This window comes from Poecilia reticulata, chromosome 21 (assembly GCF_904066995.2).
Source record: "Poecilia reticulata chromosome 21, P_reticulata-male-v2, whole genome shotgun sequence".
In the NCBI taxonomy this organism is placed as follows: Eukaryota; Metazoa; Chordata; class Actinopteri; order Cyprinodontiformes; family Poeciliidae; genus Poecilia; species Poecilia reticulata.
In genome coordinates, this window is record NC_088850.1 from 20,339,095 (window position 1) to 20,359,971 (window position 20,877).

Consider the following 20,877-nt stretch of genomic DNA (forward strand, 5'->3'; position numbering starts at 1 on the left):
TAAATGGATGCTGGGACTAAGTGCCTATAAAAGTCCAACCGTCACTCCACTTTAAAGAGGTACACTGCTTTCCTTTTCTTTTCTTTTTTTTGGTGTGCTGTAAAATCAAATGCAGTGATGGTTTTTGGACCCGGCGTTGTAAAATCCTGTGCAGAGGTCGGTCTCGACTCTCAAAACTAGCTTAAATCTGTCTGTTTTCACGGAGGTAAATGAAAGGAAATGTTGTCTATTTTGTCAGTACTCTCAATTACATTCTTGTTGAAAGAAATATAGACACCACCCACAGATCTGAAGGGAAGGCATGTCAACACACTGAGCAATCACTTAGCTCGATTGCAAGTTGAAACCCACCCCCCCAAAGAAACGATACCCTATAGTTTAAATAAATTGGCAGGAAATGGGTTGTTAAGGCAAATAAAATGGAGGCAGAAAGCAACTGAGTGACAATGACGAGACATTGCACCTCTAAGGCTCCTTTTCCAGTCATTGTACCCATAAACCCAATTAACTGTAAAGATAAAGTTTATTTGGAAGGCAACAGACTGTAGTGCTTCTCATTCATTAGTACACGTTATTTCTCTTTGTGTGTGTGTCAGTTGGATGGACCGTGATGGGGCCATTATGGGATCTCGGGCCATGAGATTTTTGGATATGAACGTCTGGATAAAGCTGCTGTATGCATGTCACTTTGTCAGATGAGCTACTACTAAAATATGAGTACAATCCTCAAGTATAAAGCTTTCTAAGCTTAGCATCCTAACTAACCTTGACCGTATAATTGGGCAGTTTCACGGCATGTTTTCTCAGTGACTGACCATGTGAACAAACTCATTCACATGTGATTTGAATTATATTTCTTATTTAATGGAAACGCAGCAACTACAAATTTATGTTTTTGACATTAGCAGAACATTGACAAAGTTTTGCGCACATTTGTACAGGAAACACAGTTTATGTCATATTTTGAAATAAGAATAAAAACATTGGGCTAGCTGACAAAGTACAGTTACAAAACGTACACAACCCTCAACGTTGTAATATTTCGAGTAATTGGTCAAAATTAAATAAATAAAAGAGACATTGAAAGATGAATGATTAAACTGATCATGGGACGGGGAGGAATAAGAAGGGTTCGGTGTATGCGCATATGAAACTGGGGGGTTCGGTACCCCAAAAAAGGTTAACAACCACTGGTTTATGTATTTGTGCATGAATAAAGTAGAAGAAACCTTGGACCATTAGAGGTCATAGCAATGATGACAAAAGTCTACTTGGGTACTCCACTACTTGAAAAATGTAAAATGCAAAGGCTCAAGGGCTCCTTTAATCCTAAGTATGCATCAGAGTGAGTATTCGCCAAGTGCTGATGTGTTCTTGCTACAGCCATTTTATCAAAGACGCATAGACGCATAAATCTGCATATATAGGACTGGCAGGTGTCCCACAAATTTGCTGCGCCACTAGCAGCGACATAAGAAGAGGGTGAGTGCAAACACTCTTAAAGATTTTTGTGATCAAAATGACAACTGCAGGTCTTTCATTTGAAGACTCCACTTAATTTATTCCTATATATTTATGCATATCGTCACTTTCCACAAATTGTAGCCCAAGTAATTTTTTTGAAAAGTAATTTTTTTTGTTGTTGCTTATAACATATTTTGACATGATTATATAAAAATAAAAAAAAATAAAAGAGGTCATTATTTTAGGGAGGTGCCGATATCTTGCTACATTTGACAACGATGTTCTTATGTCACTGATTATTAAAAATATGAAAATAACATTGTGGGGAAAAAAGGAAATTATAATGAAGCTCTGGGACAGATTTTAAGTGGACTGTGACAAAAGTACACCCCGTCCCAATGGCAGAACAACCACACAGCATCCTTGCCAAGAACGTACTTTCAACTGTACTTACAAAGTATATAATTATGAAATGCACAAGAAAATAGTTGGGGGTTTTTTGGTATTGAGAAATTGCTTTTGTGCTGTCTGGACACATAAGCTAACCATCATATTTTTGAAAATTCATTTTTTGGTATTATTAGTTTACTATGTAGAGTAGATAGGGTATATTGAGTCAGATTACTCTGAGTCACCCCTTGTTGCTAGGAAATGGTTAAAAACATAGACCAACTAGTTCTTTCTGAAGTCTGTGACATTAAAAACCACATTGGTAAACTGGATAGGCTTTTATTGCTTCAAAACATTTTGACTCTTAAAAGTGAGTTTAGTCTATCATAAATTTTATAAGATGTGCATTTATACCATAATATATATTTTAAAATTTGTTTTATATATATCTATTGTGGTGTGCATAAGCTACAGCATGAGGTCATAAACCCAAGATAAAAATGTGGCATTTTAGTTGTGAGCACAAATAAAGTGGAAATGGTAGCTTTGGGGTAAGTTGAGCCACTGGCAGGCCATGGAGCCTCAACTTGCCAACTTGTCAGTTTTTAGCGCTTTCTTTACCAATGTTAATGTTCGCTTCCCAAACCCACTAAAAAACATTCTGTTGGTAAGTTTAGACAACTTACCAACATTTTTTTTTGGAAATGCTAAATTTTAGTCTACACTCCTACTGCTTGAAGGGATGGACAATATCCTGAAATATACGCAGATATACAAGCTAGCAACCAAACTAAGGTTGCCTCAATGTAGCGACAATAAAAGTGGCACAAGGCTGTATCTTCAGGTGAAGAGGAAAAAGTTATCAATTGTTTTGTTTCCTAGTAGCAAACTTATCCATTTTTATGCTAAATTATGCTAATGAGGAGTTGGCTGTACCTAACTGTAGCCAAAAAAACAAACAAGTGTAGCTTTTGTTCTCAAAATGGCAGGATTTTTTTTCTTTAATGAATTTAATTCCTTCTAATCTGTTATTAAATTGCCTTGTGTAGTTTTGCCAGGCCCACACATGAGACACGACTTTTTTTTCTCCCCCTCTAGCTTGTGTAGCTAGGAGAACATTTGTAATCAGAGCATGCACACAACACAGTTTCTATTTCGGTTGAACAGATATCATCACTGATGAGATAATTTAACAAAAGAAAAGATAAACATGTATTTTAGAATATGAGCTCACTAAATTCCTTCATGTTGCTTCAAACGAGGTAAACAGTTCGACGGGGATTATCACTAGGAAAGGCTGCCAAGTTCGAGCATTAACAAAGGGCAACTTCCCTGCCGTGCATTTTTCACGCCAGCAGCATGAAGTGAAATTGGTTTCTGGGCTCCTAATGCCCCGTTCTTCCCCCCGTCAATGGGTGATTAGCTGGAAGGGCTCTCATATTGCGGGCAAAGTTGCGAGCCTCCTTTCAGACGAGAGTCTCGTAAAAGTTCGGGAGGTTCACTTTTCTCATTAGGTCCGAGTCAACTTCGATTTCCTGCGTGAGCGCCGAGTGGCAGGCCTTGGTGACTGTTCTAAATGTAAATCATGGCTGAATGGAATTACACCGACAGTCAGACATCTGTATTTTAATTGGCCCCTGGCCACAAACCCAACCCCCCCTGCACCCCCATTTTCCCCTTTCCTCCCCATCTTCCACTTTCCCCTACCCTTTCTAGCCCCCTAGCAACAGGCTCCCACAAAAACATGAATTTATAGCCCTGCGTACAAAGAACACACCCCAGCTGTGTGAGCAGAGAGAAGAAAAAAAGCCTTACATGGCAAAAACAATATTAGCAGATGAGGTCACAGCTACCATCTCCACTGTAGCATCAGCATGACAGGGCAGTCTAAAAAATATTGAGCTTGGCGGTTTGCGGTGCGTTTCTGGTCCCTCTGCCCGCGTGTGTTTGCTTTGTTTTGGGGGCTGCTTGTTTTCAGTACAAGCTTTTTGACCAACGGGCCGCTAATTCAGAGGCGTCTGGACCTAGCGGTGGCTTGGGAGGAAGGGGGGATTATTTCGAACAGTTTCGGTTAGGTCTTCTGGTCGAGAGCGTAGAGTCGGACCTGCTGTGTGGTCTGTCGGTGGGAAAAAGAGACGGAAATCTGGAACAATAAACTAACCGAGTCGCAGTGCCTTGTAAATCTTTTCGTATATCTCTTTACAACCACACATTTATGAAGTTAACCTAGTAGTATCTCGTAGGTTTTTTTTTATTTTTAAGAAAATGTCAGAAAGCAAAATTCTGGAGGATTTGCAGAGAGTCAGAGTTAACGATTTTCTAAGGATTCTTTTTTTCGACAGTACATTTGTTAATTTTGCATTTCACAAGAAGAAAGTCATTACTGACATTTCACCCAAAACATCAGAGGAGACGTCTGGGTCTTATTCAGGCGTCGGAGCGACAAGCCGCTACATTGTGGGCGGCTATGTATCTGGGGTTTTGGGAAAACTGTAGGTGACGATTTTACAGCAGAGCTATGGACTCAACATGTTGGAATGACACACAACTTTTTATGAACTGTGTGATGATGTGAGAGCTCTGGTAGAGCCAGCTGCTTATTGTCTGAAAAACACAAACCATCATCCTCCTACTGCTTCATTTATTCATCTTTGGCGTTTCTGTTACCAGTGACATCCAGCTGTTGGTCATGTGGTTCCTGGAATGCGAAAAAAAAAAGTGTTTCCACTAAAAATGTGCAAAATTGAGCAAAATTCATCTTTTTCAACACGGATGAAAAACCACCTCATCGCTGAAACCTCTATTTAAAAAAAGATGAGCAAATATGTTTTCGGAATTTCAATTTGCGCCATTCTTTGGTTAATAGAAATGCAGATACCAACAACCTCAATGAAACGCATCAATGTATTCGGGGTCCAACACAACATGTTGGAAAGATTCAAGGGCAATGGATGTTGATATTTTTGCGGCGAGCTGTGAGAATATGAAGAGACGACAGTGAGACAAACTCGAGACATTGGGGTTTTCAGCAATGCAGTTGCAAACCTCAGTATGTTGTCCGCTAATCGAGAGAGTAAACCACAAAACAGGAGGAGGCAGCGTTGAGCTGAAGAGCCTTTGACGGAGATGGGTTTCAGCCGGGGCCGCTGATGGATTTACGGATAATGGCTTCATTGTACAGGCTAATTGTTAAAGGATCCAGGCTGCGTGGTGAGTTTGGAGAAAAGGGGATTATTGTGATCAGCGTATCCCGCTGGTGGAATGTGTGGCAGGAGTCCAGAACTCAGCCGGGATGCATGGAGGGACACTGCGTCTGGACCGAGGTACGCTTAAGAGTCGGGCACAGAAAACCAAAAAAAGGCACCGAAGAAAGTCCGACAAAACAAATCCTGTTTTCTAAGAGCAGAACTATGAAAGAGTTCCCAAAACCCTAAAAAGGGCCGATTTAAATGCTCTAAACTCAGACCTCGAGTGAATTTACTGCGTGGGAATAATTGCTAAATAGATTATCTTTTGTTCATATTCTTTTCTATATTTACTTCCCCTGCTTTTTTTTTCCTTTTTTATTATTATTTCTTTCCAGCCCTAATCCGCTCTTTGCCACAGGATTTACATCCCAGTATTAAGTCCGCCCAGAGAACCACTCAGCGGAATAAGTCCATTACTCACTCAATTACAGGAACAGCACGGCCTGCTGGGTTCAGGTTTGGGGAAGAAAGCTGGAAGGGAAGTCCTTGTGGCTACTGGAGGGTTTCAGCGTGTCAACGCTTTGGGCTAAATTCGGCTCCGTGTCTTTCTGCAACTCTGACCTGGGGAAACAAGGCTCGCTCTGTATGCAGGCCACTTTGATTCTAAGGGGTTTATGGATGTTGTTTAAAATTTCATTTGGACCTCCGTCGCTGTGCGGCGGCGGTTAGTGTTAACGTAATGCGCCCCTTTCTCCCTAGGTGATATGTCGTTTATAGTTGCGTGTATTCCAATAGTTTAATCACAGAAAATGTGACTTATTGAAGGGGAGCCGGGCGACGGCAAACCAACGTTATTATGATGAAAGAAACACCACAAGCTGAAAAGGAGAACACATTCTTTAACTGAAATAAATAAAACGATAATTAATGGGGAAAAACTACAACTGGAACTATGTTGTGCGTTTATTAAACTAACTGGGATTTACTGAAATTAGAAATATAATCCTCTTTGTTTTGTGTCTATGAATCTATTTATTAGCCTTTCAAATTGATGTGAAATTTAGTTTTTTTTTATGTCCATCTCAAACAAACATCAGCTGTCAACAAATTACGGCACTTCCACTAGTCGGCAAAACGGCGACCACAAAAGACAGAAGTTGACACCAAAGACACCAAAGTTGAACAATAATTGAACACATTTTTGAAAATGGCATCTTCTGTTTAGTATCCATTACCCAATCGGTGTATACTTAATGACAATACAATACACTGACATTTGATGAATTCTGCCCCTAAAAGAAACAAAAGTATAAGAAAACTGAAACTACCACTATGACAAATAAAAAAAAACTTAACTGGAACTAAACAATATTTAACTAATAATAATTAGTAAAAACTAGCAAGCCCACTCAAAATTCTAGTTAAAACTAACCGAATTAGGCAAACAAAACGTCACAACAAAATAAAAACTAAACTACAATGAAAAACACAAAACTATTAAGACCCTGCGGCGAACAGCTTGCCATCGTCGCCGAGTAGCTGATGGGGCCCGTCCCGCGCCTCGAGCGGCCGCGTACGGAGCCGTCGCTGCTCAAATTCTTTTGCTTTGCGTGGGAATTCCTCGGAGAAACTCGCACGTTTTGTTATTTCGGCTCCCTTGCAGCTCTTGTTCGTGTCGGCAGCACAGCGCGAGTCCTATCGAGCTCCGTCTTAGCTTTCATCTTCATGTCGAGACTTCCTCCTGCTTTGGCCGGAGCAGACATCTGTTAATGTGGACTTTGGAGAAAGAGATGAGATATTAGCATGTGGAGAAAGAGAGCGGCAGAGAGGTAAGAGCAGACAGGAAGGAGAAGGGAAGAAGAGAAAGTGTGCGAGTGAGAAAGAGAGGCGAGCTCGTGAGCTTTTTGCACACGTGCGGCATAAATCATCATGGATCCGAAAGGAAAATAGAAAATGGCAGTCCCCGCAGCCTGCTAAATCAAGCCACTGCTTCCTCGGTCTGTTCGGTAATTGCGCGGAGTGCTGATGGTTTTTTTTTTCCCGCGGTAGCTGCACGGGGCTAAGCAAAAGCAGCCATGCGCCGGAGAACTTGGTGGGGCGGCAGCTGTAGCTATCGGAGAGCGAGGTGGGGCGAGACAGACGGATCGCTTCGGGACAGGACCGGGAGATGACGGCGATCGGGTTTGACGGGCCCTGAGCGCAGACATTTGTAGAATCAGCAGAGGTGTCAAAGTCAGGTCTGACGCTGGCTCCCAGTTAATGAGATTCAGGATGTAGAAGCCGTCCTCTTCGAGGAGCCTGGACTGTCTGTAATCGCTTGTGTCCATAATCTCTCACGGTTCTGTACTTATTGGAGCGTCGAAGGTCGATTCACATCGCGTCACTCAGAGTGAAGATTAAGGGATGTCGAAACTTTCTATAAGTTTTACTCTATAAGTTTTACTCCAAGTTTATTTGACAGGTACATGCTTTTTTTTCCCAGTGCTTCTTAGCATAGTTAAAAGGAGATATTTGCACATACTGTGTATATATAAAAAGACACTTTCTCCTTACAGGCTGACTTTAAAATGAAGAGACAGACGAGTGACAAAAACAATAAAAAATGTCATAGAGAGAATTCCCATCCCTTTCTCGTCACCAGGCCCAGTCTGTGTTAGGTGTTGTGTGATTTGTCAGAATTTGTGACCGTGTTTTATGTAGAAATGCGCTCAGACATCAATGTTAATATTTAGTTTTGACTTGTCCGCCACCACTGTATGGCTTTTGTACAAATACACATTAAAAAAAAAAGAAAAGAAAACCAGAGACATGAATACTTCTGACAAGGTGAGGAGTTATGTATATTTGTACGGTTGTTCACTAAATAACTATGATAGTAAGACTGGGAAATGACTAAAAACCTGCATGGAAACGTTAATGTTGTCCATGGAGGTCAGTGGTGCTGGATAAAGATCTGTGTGAATATGAACGACCCGAAACCACGCAACCGTGTGCCGACTCTTCATGTTCAGATACAATTACCAAGATTATTTCTATTTCCTCTATATATATATATATATTTTTTTTTTTCCCCCAACTCTGCAGTTGTTGTACATTTCCAAGGATATTGGTTGAAACTTTTTAAGTTGCATGACTGAATGTTTTAGGCATTCTTCCACATGATGTCATACAAGAAAGCGGCGAATTTGAGGGCCAAAAACTCATCGAAAGGTGGGATTCAAATGAACTCACATGTGATCTGGGTTTTATGCCGTAATAAAATGACCATCTGGGATTTCCCAACCTGCTTAAAGGTGTAAAAAGACATCATTATTCTGACATTTAACCAAAATGATGGTCATTTTAAGTGACCTAAAACAGTAAAGGTTTAGTCAGAGAGGGAAAAGTCTTTTTAAATAGCAGTAAAATCTGGGTTAGGAAACAGTAAATTCATACATTATTTATATAATGTTCAAGATAATTTAGTTATGAAACATTGAGTATCCCTTTGGAATAAATGAAATATTTTTAAATTGAATTGGCTTTTGCTTAGTGAAAAAAACTAATGAGAAGATTAATCTACGGTCAAAAGCAATCCACACCAAACTAATGCAAGAATGCCAGACCAGAAATCCAACTTTTTTCCTAAACTAACAGGTTACAGAAAACAAATATGTTGACACAGGAGCAGTGGACTCATGGAAAGCCCAATGGTCATACTGGGATTCTTAACAATAAAAACGTTTGAAACCATTCATCATGTCCCTTCCAGCTGTTATTGATGTTTCACTTTATTTTGTCGTGTCACATAAAATCCCAGCAGAAATACTTAAAAAAAGGTTTTAGAAGTATAAAAAAAAAGCCCATAAGCTTACGCTTTGTCAGCACTGTGTCTGGTGGTGTATGGTCCCAATTATACAGAGAGTGTGTCTGAAAATGGAGTCGGAACAAACTGTTTATGGCCAAATGACAGATAAGGAAATGCAAATCGGACAGCATATTGCTCATAAAGGGAGAAACACAAGGCAGTCGTTTCTGCTTTGTTTGAGGTGTCCGAATGAGAAAACATTACATAAACACATTTTCTTTTGATATTACAAACAGAAAAGAAAAGAAGTACAAGGTTTTAATAAGGCTTTTCAGACAGTTAGGGAGTGGAAGACCATTTGGTGCAAAAGCTGAGCTTTGTAATGTAATCAATTTGACATGAAAACATCAAGAGTTATACATCTTCTTTAAGCCTTTAACTGTTTAATTAGAAGTGATTTGTGCTCTGAGGCGTTACAGTCTAATCAACTAGAAAACCACAGCTACGGTTTTTGAGGCGCAGCAACGAATTCAGACGGAAATCAAAAAGTGAAAACCGAAAATTTCACCTGAAATTTTCTTCTGCATCTCTCCTCCTTTCTATTTCAACCCCAGGCATCGCATTTGTATTTAGCTGATTAATATCAAGATCAAATCTTTTCAAAAATCTTATAAAATATTTCAGTATGAATTTACAGCCATTTATAAGGCTCTCCTTATAAATGGCTAAGAAATAGTTCAAAGATATGTTATTAATTAGTCTGTAAACACTATGAATCAGTAAGTGTTTATCATGTGTTAACTAAGGGCAAGTTAAGGACATGAGTTTCATGCCAAACAGTGAACAAAATCTGTTCACCTATATAGTCATCTAGAGTTGCTAAGCTACACAAGTAGCCGGATATCTGCAAAAACTAATATATATATTTTAGAAATTTTGCCTTTCACTAACACATAAATGCTGTTTTACATCACTGAAAATGATCATTTATGAAAATTCTGACCATTACTTGTGTAAATGGAGAAAGAAATTAGTTTTAGGGTCTGCGACGCTCCAATACGTTGAGGTCCAAAGGAAAAACATTAGAGCTGGGCCGTTTTACACCAACTCTCCCTCCTCATACCGAGGTACGAAGCCGGTCAATGTCGCTGGGTTTGGATCAGACTTGGACCTGACTGTCCTGTTGGCTGGCGTTTTTTTGTATTGAACGATTCTGATTGGCTGACAGAGGTTTTAGGTTTGTGCTCCACTGCCCCCTATGGGTTTGGCATGTTTAAAACAACGCTTGGTGGTGTATTTGTTTGGGTGGATACTATCTTTTGAAAGTGGATAAAAGAAAAAAAAAATTGTTTAATCTGGATATCTATGTTGGAGTGATAAGGTGCAATATTTGTTGCTAAAAAATATTTACAAATGTTAATTTTCTTATACTGTAGTAACTTAGTCAAATGTCTGACTTAGCTGCTCTAGATGAACAGATCTGGATCACTATTTGGCAAGAAACTGCCCTTAATTCATTTATAACACATTAACTATTTATAAAGTGTTTACAGCTTAATTAATATCTAGAATTTATTCAGTAGTCATTTATAAAGGACGCCTACTTTAAAGTGGTGCCAGTTTTTCTTCCTCATTGTTCAGCTGCAACACAGGCAGAAACAATAGCTTCATTTTTAGGATACTTCTTTAAAAATGTATATTTGCAAAACATTCTCATTTTAATAATTTGTATGGTTAAAAATGCAGATGTTTGAAGCTTGTATCAAAGTGGAGCATTTTAATGGGTATGAATACTTTTGCAAGCCACAATGGGCTCCATGCTGAATGATTTATCGTTTCACTTTTGCTTTCGACTTCAACCGTTTCTGATGTTGTCACAATTTAAGACATCAGCTTCAGGAGGAGTTTATTTCTCAGAGTTTAACAAACTTTTTTTTTCCTCAGATACCTTTTCAGTGTCTGCCTCTTTGCCTTCGTCCTTTATTCCCAAATAAGTGACTGAGCAGAAGCACATTAAATAATAATAAACGAAAGCCAGTTTTCTCATTGATTTAACAGAAGTTGAAACTGAATGTTAAAACTTTACTTGATGTGTTCCCCGCTCTCTGTGGCTTGTTAGTGCGCACTTACAGTCTATAATTGCAATTCCCACATGGAGACAAAAGCAGCTCAAAAAAAAAAAAAAGTACATTTTCAGAGATAATTGCATCATTTTGTAGTCAAACATACATTATCAGATTTTGGTTCTCTTGCGAGGCGGAAATAAACTGTGAAAGGAACATTTACCAACTGTTTTATCACTTGAGAAAGTTATTTGACAAACTGGTCTACTTTACACCAGCGGTCGTACGGCGGGATGAGCACTCATTATCAGACAACATGACAACGTCGCAGTTTGTGTTACACACAAGGTTTACTGAAAACGTCTAAAGTACATTTATTTGACATTTACAGAGCAGCTTAATGTATTTTGTGAAAGTTCTGTCGATGCTAACGAGTGTTTCAGTTGTGCTTTATGGGGTCTTTTCATGTGATTCTCTTAAATGCAATTACAGTCTTTTTGCAGGCTGCAGTGTTTTTTTTAAAAATGACAAAGTTTCAGTTTTTTTCTTTTTTCTTTTGTGGGTTTAATGAGTTGCTGTATTTTGCTGGGTACTGGATGTGTTAGCGACTGAACGGGGAGTTCACTGAGGACTGTGCAGTGAAAAATCCAGCCACGTGTGAGATTTGATGGAGGTTTCAGATGGGAGGCAGAAAGCAGAAACGTGTGAAATTGATAGCTCATAGCAGCTCTGTGGCATTAGGGGCTATTTTGGATTACATTAATAATGCAGCATTAAGAGACACAGCTTGGCTGCTTTCTCTAGCTAGTGAGCTTTATGCGAGTTTTAAAGTATAAGTCTTACATTCCAACAGCTGTAAAGGTTCTTGTAGGTAACGTTTCCTCAATATGTTTCAGCTTTCTGAGTTTTATCACGTTGAGGCTACCAACATACTTTATGCACGTTAAAAAAGCTGCTCACTTTTACTACCGCTTTAAAAAGATTTACAATTTGTCATTTCAGCTCTTCATGTTTAAAATCTGTTAAGCGATTTTTAAATCACCCGACACTGTCCCCGCTGGCCATTTTATTAGGTACACCGGTTCAATTGTTCATTAAAACGGATCAGCCAATGACATTGAAGTAACTCAGTGCATTTAGCCATCCAGGCGCAGTGAAGGCGAATTCATCATAGGGATTTAAAGTAACTTTTATCTAAAGAAATATTTCTTTACATATTTGTTAAAACTGTCTCTATGTCATTCTGCTACTCTACAGCTTCTGCTAAGGCTAGCTAGCGTAGCCACTGATGACGGCGGATAAACGGTTTTTCTCTGAGTCGACTACAACCCTTGGTCTTGGTTCGGTGTAAATGAACTCTGGTTCGAATGCCAAGCCGACCAAAGGTCGCTCCAAAAGCAGGAAGTAGATTACAGTGCAGGGCATTCTGGGTAAATACAACTACAACGAACACAAGAGTTTTAGGGATAGCTGGAGAAATCCTACCCCCGCTACAATCTGATGCCACACTTTTATATTTTTTTACACATTTTGTGAAGAAGGAAGGAAGGAACAAACTCCCTGTCTTCTTCAGAGGTTTTCATGCTGTTTGGTTCAGTGGTTCTTGGTGCGGCGCCACCACAGGTGAGGAGTGGAACAGGTTTTTCAAAGGATTTGGTTGGTTTGACACAGTGCAGTGTGAAAGAGAACCACAGCAACTGAAAATGTAACAAACGTCACAACTTTGGTCCCCAATCAAACCGAGTCTACCAGACCATCAGGTGGGAAAAAGACTCTACGTCTTCATTTCTGATGCAGCATTTAGATAGAGGGTTTATAAGTTCACATAAACATCATGAACACATGGATCCATCTTGGCTTAAACACCACAGCCTACCTGTGTATTGCTGCTGACCGTGTCCAGCCCTTCGTCACTCCAGAGTTCCCAGCTTCTGGAGGCTACTGCAGGAAAAAAAAATGCACCATGCAACACAGATGAGATCATTTCAGAGTGATTTGCTGAACATGACTTGGTTCACTTTTAGTCCTCTGACCTCACCAGAGTGGAATAATGGATCTGCAGCCAACAAATCTTCAAATACTGAGTGATGCTGTCGTGTCGGCCAAAACCTACTGAATCTATGCCACGAAGAACCGATGAAGTTCTGAAAGACAAAAAAGGATCAATTGAAGTGTATGGAGAGTCTGCTTTGGTCAGTACTAGTACAAATAATCCTTTGGCTCTATAGCTCAATAAATAGTAAATAAAAGTATTTAAAAGAGTTTTTTTCCTCAGTTCGCTGTCAGCAGAGCTGTCGATCAGCAGCCTCTCAGCTGTCTGACTCGTCTGTTAAGTCACCAAAGCTTCAGTCGCCCTCCCAAAGATTGAGGCTTCTTACAGCATTATTGCAAGTCGAAGCAGACGGAGCCTCGGAGTGGAGTGGGTTTGCCTCCGTTTTCTGGAAGGGGAAGGGGAAAAACAAAGACTTTAAATCCACGTAGGATCTTCTTTTCTCTGGTGTCCTTCCATTCCCCAAAGAGTCTAGGAAGCTTCACCATTTAACAGGTTTCCTACTCCGTCTGGGATGGTCTAAATAACTGGAAATGGTTTGTTGTATTTTACAGGCTTGATTGAGTATGAAAGAAAAACTAAAATGTGGGAAAATATTTCTACTGTCTAAATGTCATGTCCTTCCTACCATCTTCCCTTCTTTGTGTCCCTCCTTCATTTCTTGTGCCTGACCCTCATTCCTTACTTCATTCATTCTTTGCATCCTTGATCCTCCTTCCATCCTTATGTGCTTTCTTCTTCATTCCCTCCCTCTTACATCCTTTTTTCTTCCTTCCTTCCTCCCTTGGTTGGTTCTTTTATTGATGTGTTTTTATCACTTGTCCTTATTTTCTTATTTCCTTGCATAGTTTGTTCCTCATTTCCTTTATTTCTTTCTTCTGAACTTTCTATTTTGTCTTCTTTTCTTTTCTCCGGCCTTCCCTCCTCCTTTGCGTTTATCTTTTTCTGTCTTCTTTGTGTCCTACCTTCCTTTCTTCACCTCCTTCCTTCATTTATTCCTTGCATGCTTCATCCCCGTTGCATTTTTATGTGCTTTCTTCCTTACTTCTTCCCTCAGTTTCTTCTTTTCTTCCTTGCATACTTGCTTCCTCCCTTCCTCCCTCTCTCCCTTGGTTATTTCCTTTCCTTTAATTGTGTGCTTTCACCCTGCCATCTTCCCTTCCTTCCTTGTGTTCATTCCATATTAAAACATTTGACTGTTTTCACCTACAGAACTGAAATTGGCACATGTAATAAGTAGAACTTTGAAAACGTTTCAGTCCTAAGTATTTTGACATTAATAACATCTTCTACAGTAAAAAAAAAAAAAAAAAATTAATAAAAAACCTGGCTGTTAATAAATTAACTAGGAGCAAAACAGTGGAGCTCGACCCGCAGTGCCACGGAGCAACCAGTAACATGCATTTATTTAATCACAAGCCGATTCAGAAAGCGCGCGCCAAGACCGCGGCGAACAAGAGGAGCGCTAATTTCGGTGTCACCGAGTCGCTTATCTTTTGTTCTCGGCAAAGTACATGTTGATTAATGGGAAACGACAAGCTGAGAGACACCGACGTGGGCTGGAGCCTGAGCAATAATCAAGTGGGCAGAGAGTGACCCCGGCGCAGAGGCAGACAGGCTTCCAGCTGCCAGCGCTCTTCCCCTCTTCCCCTGCACACCGACCCACCCACCCCCTCCCCTCCCCCCTTTTTAATTACAGGCTAGACTTAATTAAAAGTTTCTGTGACATTTCTTACTGGCTGCTGCTCACATCCATTAAAACCTGAGTCTCAATACAAAGACAAGAGAGGCTTCCTCCTCTCTCTCTCTCCTTTTTTTTTTTTCTTTTAAATGAAGAAAATGTCAGCTCCATTTACAAGCTCGACATAATCATATTAATTTTTCACAAGCTGTATTTGTGGTCCCCCCCCACCCCCCGCCCCCCCCCCCCCCGGTCCCCCCCCCCCGTGGGGCAAAGACCACGATGTCATCTTCCTGCGACTTTAAAAGCCACGCAGAAGCAGCTCGTAGTTTCTCATAACGCCAATCAGGTTTCCATTTCAGCACCTTCAGGAGGAGCATTACTGCGTCTTTAAAGGCCGGCTGGCTGAATGGCATCTTCTCCGGGACTTTCACATTATTCTGGCGAGGAAAAGCCAAGTCACAGCCTCTATTACAGACTCATTTTAGGATCTCAACTTCAAATGCCTCATATTGAGATTTCCCCCAAATGGACGCTCCCCTCTTTTCTCCCGCGCCTTATTCCGAAGCCTCAGACCAAATTTTCTCATCTCCGGCTACGGGAAGCTATTCAGAAAGACACTTAAAGTGTCACATATTGGATGTCTGAGTCGTCAAAAGTAAGTCCTGAATGGCTATTTCTTGTACTTAACCCAGAAGGAGACCATCAAATGGATTCACTTTGAACTGTAAATATATAAATACTTCCAATTCATGGCTGAGAGAAGTTTCAAGGATACTGAGTCAGAATCTTAATGGAAAAAAATGGAAGTGTGTTTTTTTTCCTACTTCTTTTTGCTACGACAGAGTATTGGACTCACATGGTTGAAGAAAAAAAAATAAAGGTGGACATTTTTTGTTGGTTTCTTTGACTTTTTTTGTTACATTTACATCAAAATTTGACTTCAGGAACAAAGTAGAAATTCTGAAAAAAAAAGTCCAAATATTGAGGATAAAGTTTAAATAGGTTTGATATGCAAAACCAGATGTTTAAACGCTACAAGAGAAAGAGTGTCTATCTTATAACTCTTATTCTAATGCTTCAAGCTAAAATACATGAGACATGTTTGTCACAGCTGCTTGTGTCAACTATTTTCACATCATTTCATTTGTATGCGCAATATGGAGACGTGCGCACGTCTGATTCCAAGGACACGCCTGTGTGCGGAGGTCATTGGTCGCTTACAAGCAAACATACCACTTTCCACCTAAGCAGCACCAAGAATCCAGACATGCTGCCACAACCCAGCCAGAAGTTTCATCATTGCTCAATCAAACTCTCTCACGCTTTATGTGCTTATATTGAGGAACACTCTGGGAACCCTAACTGCTAATTTATCATGCAAAAGTTTGTAGCACCCCACAAAAGGCTCAGATAAAAGCAGCGATGGCCTCAGAAGCACATGAAGGACGCTGAGGGGATAAAAGCCGGCCGACTCTGAGAAGTTTAAGCAAGTGTGTAAACAATTTCAAAGCTTCAAGGCCAGGACCCTTCTGGAGGCGAGCGCTTCACCCAAACGGGAGAAATGTACTCCCTGGCCAGTGAGGACCTCTAAAACACTAATGTAAATGGGACTTTTTTCTGCTTTTCCTTTTTTTTTTGTCAACTCTGAAAGTACTCAAAGATCAAGAGTCTCTCTCTCGTGCATGAAGGAGGGGAAGGAAGCGGCGCAGTAAACACATCCACCATGAGCAGGAGGCAAAAGAAGAAGGGAGAGAAACACTTTTATCTGATCCGAGCCTCAGATCTTAATGAAGCCAAACAAAAGCTTCTGAAACACAATCAATTATAGATTAAAGAGGGCTGATGTGGAATGAATGCATGGAGAGCTGAAGATATTCTATTCTTATAGTATTCAGGACAAAAAAAACCTCAAACATTATGGCCTGAAATGAATTGCTTCAAGTCGCATGTCTTCACTTATCAAAGAACGAAGGCATCATTCGAGTTCCAGGACTTTTTCGCATTACGACCACAAAATTCAACAGATTTTATTGGGATTTTAAGTGACAGGACAATACTTTGGGAAGCCGGAGAGGATGTTTTTCGTAGTTGCAGCGTTCAGTCTTTTGGGGGCGTGTCTCTCCCCGTTTCAGAGATTTAGTGAAGAACGTTTTTGTCCGTTTTCCTTTCGAAATTGCTTCATGATCAATCAGACCAGATTGAGGGTGTCTGTGAACACTTTTCTTCTCAATCTCAATTACATTGAAGTTTACACTTTGAGTGGGCAATTCTAGCCATCTCTTTATCGCTCTGGCTGGGGTGAACCTCTGCCCTGAACTCAAGTCTTTTCTTCCAGGATTGGACGATGCTTTGGTCCACCGGTATTCCAATCAACTCCATTACCATTCAGTCGGTTTTTCGCCAAGACTGCATTTTGATTGCCAAACTTTCTGTGAATGGCCTTTTAATGTCCGTTACTTGAATCTCAACTGATTTTATGTCTGGACTTTGACTGGACCATTGTAGCACATGCGTTTCTTGATCTAAACTAGTGGCTCTCAGCTGATCAGGTTTTGGTAAAGATCAGGTAAAGTTTCCTCCTGAGATGGTAGAATAGATTGTTACAGTCTAGCTCAAAGGGTTAGGGCTGCAACAAAATATCAATACACACCCAAGTGAGATGTGAAACTCAATCTGCAAGCGATAGAGACTTCAAAACAAAAAGATGGAGGAGAGCAGAGAATTCTTAGTGGAAAGTTTGAGAGACCTGAGGGCCTCTGTAGGAATCAGTGTTGCAGAAAAAGATAAAAAATTACCAGCCTAACCACAAGGAAACCTGCAGGGGTTGTGAAACAACACAAAACAAAGTTGGATGAGAAACAAAAACAGCATAGTATGAAGGTTTCTTTTTTTTGTTTTTTTTGTTTTGTTTTTTTACAGAAAATGGCTTATTTAGCAAGAATTGGTTTTTCAATCAGTTATGAAGCTGAAAGTAATTTTAGAAGACTTACTTTAATGTAAAACACATTAAATGAAAAAGGGCAACTAATAAATAAAAAATATTATGTATCTTTGGGGCCAGACTTTAGAATGGGCTTCCAGAGGCACTAGCCCAGGGCTCTGGATTCTGGGGGCGTCTCAAAGACAACTTTTTCTTTTTTTAATAAAGAAATTTGTACTTTATATAAAACTCATGTTCATATGTTAGATTAAATTTAGTAAAATTTGGGATTTTTTTTATAAACACCAATACTTTGCATTGTAATATTTGCAAATTATAACGTTTTGTTACGTTTTGGGGGACACAACATTCAGCTGCTGATAGTTACCTACAACGGATTAATTTATACCCGCTGGAGTATACGACTACCCATAAATGGACTGTTGAAAGATTTTATCTTTACTGGTAGGGCACCAAATCTGACTTCGGCCCAGGGGCCCACAACCAAGTAAATCCGGCCCTGCATATTTTACATAGCCTGTGTTATGTTTAATTTTCCCCTTGCATCGATAGCATAAAGTCTTCTTAATATGGTGTGAAACAGCAGACGTCACTCTACACCGCAGAGATTTGTTGGCATGTACTGTTAAAGGCAATAAATAGATGTTTTAGGGATCTTTTTTTATTTTTATTGCATTTCCCACACAAAAGCAAATTCACTTAAGTTGAGTCTTCTGAGTCTCAGCCCACCAGCTGAGAACTGAGACTTCTGATGGATTTCTTGCAACAATCTATTTCTTTTTAAAGATTTTTTTGGCTCTAGTGGCCTTTATTTGATAGTTAATTCACAGGAAAGTGGGTAACGAGAGAAGGGAGAAGACATGCAGTGAAGGTCGCCAAGGCTGGGAATCAAACCTGCGACAGCTGCGTCGAGGACTAAGGCCTCCATATGTGGGTTGTGCTTAACCCCTGCGCCACCACAGCACAACCCCAACAATCTATTTCTTCTTGTCTCTTTTCCGTGAAGCCCAGTTATTTAGAGAGCTCCACTTTAGGTTGTCCTGAGGAAAAAAGAAGAAGAAAAAAAAGATTTCCACAACCCACTCTAATTCTGGGGGAAGAGTTGCATCATGTAGATTTAAAGAGCTGCTGTTCTAGCCTGGAATTTCTTTTTTATTTTTATTTTTTTCATTTAGTTTTAAGATTTGTCGATGAAATATGTTTCTTATCAGGCTCCCCCCCCCCCCCCCCCCCCGTGAGCTTGAGGAATGTGCTGCGCTTCATCACGGTTTCCAAAGGTTCTGGATGAGAACTCAGCTGCTAGACCTTCCTGACCAAGTTGTATTACACAGAGCAGAGACAGAGCCGTACGGTTAGAAAGTGTGGATGTGTGGTGTGTGTGTGTGGGAGTGTGTGTGTGTGTGTGTGTGTGTGTGTGTGCGTGGGGGTGTGCGTGTGTGTGTATGTATGCGTGTGTGTGGGCGTGCAGAGCCGCCAATGTGGCACAACGAATATCAGAGATAAAATAAAATCAGTAATGGTGCGGGGGCATTAGATAGCATGTTTTAAAGTCAAAAGGTGTGTGTGTGTGTGTGTGTGTGTGTGTGTGTGTCTTCCATCATTTGCTCATGACTCCCTTTTATTTGTAAGCAAACAATAAAAAAGTAGGGAGGTAAGGAACTCAGGTGGAGACTGAAAGTAAAACAGGAGGGGAGTGGATGCTTAGTCGTATCATTTATCACTCTGGGATGTAGGGGAGAGGTAACAAATGTACAGATAAGAGAGATAAAGATATTTTCTTAAAAACCTGGATTTTTTTCTAATTCTCTTGGGTGGTCATCATGAGGCTAACTTTAAGATGAAGTGTTATACAAACATGCTACTTTTGGCTTTTTTTGTTGTTGACATGTTTTAGGTAGTCAAACTCATTTTATATAAGACAGTTTCTGAAACCAAGCATTGGATAACTTTGAGTTGCTAGCTATTATTGTGTTTTGAATACTAATGTTGTCCAAGCTTTAGTTTCCAAAATAAATATTTAGCTCCAACCTAAATATTTAGCTAGCAAGTTAAATATTTATTTTGCTGGCTTACTATTTAGGTAGCAAACTAAATATTTAGCTAGCCAACTAACTATCTAGCACCGTAAATATTTAACTTATGAGCTAAATACTTAGCTAGTAAGCTAAATATTTAGCTAATAAGCATAATTTCTAGCCTGTTAGCTAATATATTGTCTAGCTGATTGCATTTTATAACAGCTGAAGATAATATACCGACCACGTTCTCACCTCCCCCTGAACTTTATCCCACGTCTGCTTTTTTAAAATTATTTCATCAAATAAACTTTCCAAACATTTAATCCGTGTCTGTGATCGTCGTCGGCTCTACAGTCTCGGCTTGCGCAGACATCCCAGAATTTGGCGTAAAAGCTTCCAGTAACAAGCGTTTATTCAACTACGGTATTTAAACTGGCCATGTGCTATTTTAAACCTAATTTACAGAGCGGGTTGAATCATTTCAGGTGCAAATCGCTACCAGACCACAACCATGTGTGCCGACTCTTGGTCTTAATTGCCCCGCCACGGCGGACTTTCGAATGAGTCAGAGCCCGGCCGAGTTAATTAGGACCTCGTGTGAAACCGTCGGTGTTGCCTCTGGTGTGAAGGCTTTTATGAACATCATACAGTCTATGTGATTGAGATAGATTTTAAAAATCAATGTGCCTGAATGCTGCAACGCCGTTTCATTAGTGTTAGTGGTTTATTTACGTAGCGTCTGTCAGATCTATTGTGCGAGTCAAACAATGAAGACCTGAAATCAAAGCCAACAAAATGTTTGGTAATTATGTTTCAAGCACACGTTTGTTTATAACTGCAGTAGTCTAATGTGAAGCCCCTCAGTGTTCATTGCACTGACAGCAGAGGACCAAACTTTGGACTTTACATCTTCGTCACTTGTTTCACAACAGCGCACCTGTGGTGATGACAAATGACTGCCTCCACCAGGGCCTAAATACAGCTGATGTTCACCTCGCCAGTGGAAAATGCTGCGCCTGCCTTCCAAGAGTTGTCACTCTGGGCGAGCCGAACATAATTGCACTGAAGAGGCGCTTTTGAAGTTGGAAATATCAGACGCACTCCTCGGTTCCTTGGTAGCAGATGTCTACTCCACCATCTGCTGCGGGCTGATATTGTGACAATGTCCGCCTCTTCACAAGATGACTTCTGAGAATCCTGCACTCACCCACTGGATGCGCTCGCATTAACTTGCCGAGAATATCTTAACCACTTTGTTTACAGAAAGCGTGCAAAGCATCGGTTGGCGTTGG

At 40.2% G+C, this 20,877-nt stretch overlaps 1 long non-coding RNA gene across 2 annotated transcripts in view; it reads right to left on the minus strand.

Moving 5' to 3' along the window:
• Positions 1 to 5,925: 5,925 nt before the first annotated feature.
• The window catches only part of LOC103457798 (uncharacterized), a 92,476-nt gene continuing 77,524 nt past the window's right edge, over positions 5,926 to 20,877 (minus strand). Inside the window, exons 2-4 of one of the 2 annotated variants that reach the window (XR_014085621.1) lie at positions 12,931 to 13,036; positions 12,769 to 12,833; positions 5,926 to 6,818 (exon numbers count right to left, since the gene is read on the minus strand). This is a non-coding gene — a long non-coding RNA (uncharacterized LOC103457798). Of the gene's footprint in view, positions 6,819 to 10,774; positions 10,998 to 12,768; positions 12,834 to 12,930; positions 13,037 to 20,877 lie in introns of those variants that run through there. The other variant, XR_532474.3, reaches the window with a different exon arrangement.